We start from the raw sequence: 3,925 nt of genomic DNA on the forward strand, positions 1-3,925 counted from the left end.
GCCTTAGCCGGTTGAGCTATAGGCGCCGAGCCGCTGTGAGCTATTGTTACAGGAAGATGAGGCCCAATGGAGAGAAAGAGCACTCAAATACCATATTTAAGAAGAAAAAGGCTTTTATTCAGCTGGTGGACTGATATTTAGCTGGTGGAGTGAATGGCATAGATGAATTCAAAGTGGCAACACTCCCTAATTGGCTTGGTCTTTCCCCTTTTATCTCCAGTCAAAAAGTTCCAACCCATGGGTACCTTTCTCATTGGTCAGTTTGAATCAAGTGGGAGAAGCTGTTCCAGCCCCTACAGAACTACAGGATTTCACAGAAGTGGAGATTTCCAAGTCCCAGGAAGTTAAGTCTACAAATTCTTAAGAACTGAGTCACCATGGAGAGGACCCAGCAGGTGTATCTTTGGGGTCTCCTTGAGAAGACCTCTGTCCTCCTAGACCTCACCTTTCCTGGGTATCTTCTCACTATGACACCCCAGCACTCTACCCAGAGTGACAGAGTAAGAAGACTTTATCTCTAAATAAATCAATATCCCCATGATTTAATGTGAGTTGATGCAAAGCAAGCTGCAAATGACTTAATAACCTTCTTTGCATAAAATAAAGAAAAAAATGTGCAATGATCTATAAAAGTGGTTATTTCTGGGTGGCCAGGATTTGGGAGCAGGGTAAACCAAGGCAGGGATTGTGGAAGGGCTTAAGATATGCCTTTATCATTTTAATTTTTTTTTTTTTGAGACAGAGCCTCAAGCTATCCCCCTGGGTAGAGTGCTGTGACATCACAGCTCACAGCAACCTCCAACTCCTGGGTTCAAACAAGTCTCCTGCCTCAGCCTTCCAAGCAGCTGGGACCACAGGTGCCTGCCACAATGCCAGGCTATTTTTTGGTTGTAGCCGTCATTGTTGTTTTGGCAGGCCCGGGCTGGATTCGATCCCACCACCTTAGGTGTATGTGGCTGGTGCCTTAGCCACTTGAGTCATAGGCACTGAGCCATATCATTTCAATTTTTAAAGTATATTGATCTATGAAGTATTCAACAAAATACATTTTATAATTAAATGAAGAATTTACAACTTGACTGATGAATTTCACTTTTTACTTTAAAGTCATATTTTCCATCTAAGTTAGGAATTCCTTCTATTTGAGAGCTTTAATGGCCTCTGCATTTCAACAGCAAGCTGTTGGAAGTCCAGGTGTTCTTCCAGTTTCCCATTTATGTATTCCCACTTATCTTCTTAAATATGCCTATTCTAGTACTACTTCAGTATCAAAAAATTCAAACCTTTATTTTGGGTCCTAAGATTCCCTTGTAGTCACTACTCTGGGCTTTCATGAAACAAAAAGAAATATGACGCTCAAATAATTAAAAAGTTGTTGAATGCAGGAGCAAACCAGAGATTATACTGCTGACCCTCTCATTGCTGAATGATGTGAAAATCTGCCCTGCCATTCACCAGAAAGATCTCAAGACTGCAAGCAGCAGTCAAAAGGAAATAACATCCCTCCTCTTCCTCTTTGAGGTTTTCTTACTCATTAAGAAAAAAAATTTTTTTTTTTAAGTCAGAGTCTTGCTTTGTTGCCCTGGATAGAGTGCCTTTCAAGTAGCTGGGACTACAGAGGCCAGCCCCAACACCAGGCTAATTTTTATTTATTTTTATTTTTTGAGACACAGTCTCACTATGTTGCCCACAAGTAGCTGGGACTACAGGGGCCAGCCCCAACACCAGGCTAATTTTTATTTATTTTTATTTTTTGAGACACAGTCTCACTATGTCTTTGTATCACAGCTCACAGTAACCTCAAACTTTTGGGCTTAGGCAATTCTCTTGCCTCAGCCTCCCAAGTAGCTGGGACTACAGGTACCTGCCACAATGCCCAGCTATTTTTTTTTTCCATTGTAGTTGTTGTTGTTTAGCAGGCCCGGGCTGGGTTTGAACCCACCAACCCCGGGGTATGTGGCCGGTGCCCTAACCACTGAGCTATGGGTGCTGAGCCAACCCTAGGCTATTTTTTTAGACACAGGGTCTCACTCTTGCTCACTCTGGTCTAGAACTCCTGAGCTTAGGAGATCCATCTGCCTCTGCCTCATGGAAGTGCTAGGATTATATGTGTGAGCCATCACACCCTGTCCCTAAGAAATTTTGTTCTTAAAATTCATAGTCAATCAAAAACTTTGCTGTTTTGAAATCCTATCAGTAAGAAAGAAACATCCTATTGTTGTCTGAGGGGTTCCAAGTCTCTTGGACGCTGAAGTAGTCTAGCTGGGTTTATTACCCAGTGAGCTGCAGATAAAAAGTTTGGAGACAGAGACAACATTCTACATCTATCTTTTCTTTCTTTCTTTTTTTTTTTTTTGAGACAGAGTCTCAAGCTGTTGCCTTGGTGGAGTGCTTCAGTATCACTGTTCACAGCAACCTCAAGCTCTTGGGCTTAAGTGATTCTCTAGCCTTAGCCTCCCAAGTAGCTGGGACTATAGGTGCCTGCCACAATGCCTGGCTATTTTTGGTTATAGTTGTTATTGTTGTTTGGGGGGCGTGGGCTTGATTTGAACCTGCCAGCTCCTGTGTACGTGGCTGGCACCCTAGCTGCTTGAGCTACAAGGCTCTGAGCTGACCTTGTAAGAGGGCCAGACTAGCTCCATTTTGTGGTTTACTGCACAAGCCCCATTCCTAGTTGTTTACTACACAGTGGTTTACTGCACAAGCCCCATTCCTAGTTGTTTACTACACAGTGGTTTACTGCACAAGCCCCATTCCTAGTTGTTTACTACACAAACCCCACTGTTTACTACACAAACTCCATTCCTAGCCCCTCTGCCCCAACCCCTGCCAGTAAAACCTGCAAAGCCACTCCCAGCTGCCTTCCCCCACCCCTCACCTGTACCAATCCAAATCCTCCTTTACTAATGAAATCACCAACCACCAATCAAAAGTGTACTCATACCCTCCTCCGTTTCTTGCTTTCTGTACCCCATAAAAACTTGCTCCACCCGGGTTCGGGGCTCATCCTAGGCTTGCATGCTAGGGGAGTCCAGACCGGTCTGAATAAAACCTCACCTCATGCTTTTTACATTGGAGTGCGTCTCGGATTCGTCTGTTGCGGCTATTTGGGAGAATAATTTTTGGGCATAACACTTGTAGTTTCTAAGGAAACATCCAGACCAGATAACTCCATTACACACAACTCAGCTCTGAGCCTATCTAGGAAGATACAATAGCCAATTGCAATTTAAGTTTTCCTTGAATTCCTCACCTTTTCTCCAACCCTATAAAAACCCTCTTGCCTTTGTTTGACAGGGTGGAGGGGTTGCAACTTCCCTTCTTGCAACAAACCAGAAGAACTGGGGCTCCAGTTTCCTTCCTAGTATTCTCAGGCACATTAATTTAGGACAATAGGGATGGCAGGGAGGAAGAGGAAGAATGCATCACTCCAGGTCTGCTCAGGTGAGCAGGCTGAAGATGGCTTTTACCTGATTTTCCATGAGGAAAACATCACCATCTTTGCTTTGAGTTCCCTGTGAGCCAAATCTTACTGGAGATCTCATCAATAGCAAAAATGCAACTTTCTCCTACTGAGAGAGGTTACCTGAGAAGGGTGAGGTCTAGGAGAACAGGTCTTCTCAAGGAGACCACAAGGATATACCTGCAGGGTCCTCTCCATGGTGACTCAGCTCATGGGAATTTGTAAACTTAACTTCTTGGAACTTCTGTGAAATCCTATAGTTCTTTCTTTTTTTTTTTTTTTTTTTAAAACTTAAGTATATTTGTTACAACCCCTTTTAAGTAGATTGTGACTTGGGCACTACATTTCCATTCACAAGCCTCAATTTTCCAATAGCTTTACAACATGCCTGGGTAAGCTTCTAATTTTGCTCCTCTAAACAGTAACTTTTCTTTGGAAAACAAGCCCTGCGTAGTTTCATCA

The sequence above is a fragment of the Otolemur garnettii genome, unplaced genomic scaffold, assembly GCF_000181295.1.
Source record: "Otolemur garnettii isolate 467f Iridium unplaced genomic scaffold, OtoGar3 scaffold00211, whole genome shotgun sequence".
Classification (NCBI taxonomy): Eukaryota; Metazoa; Chordata; class Mammalia; order Primates; family Galagidae; genus Otolemur; species Otolemur garnettii.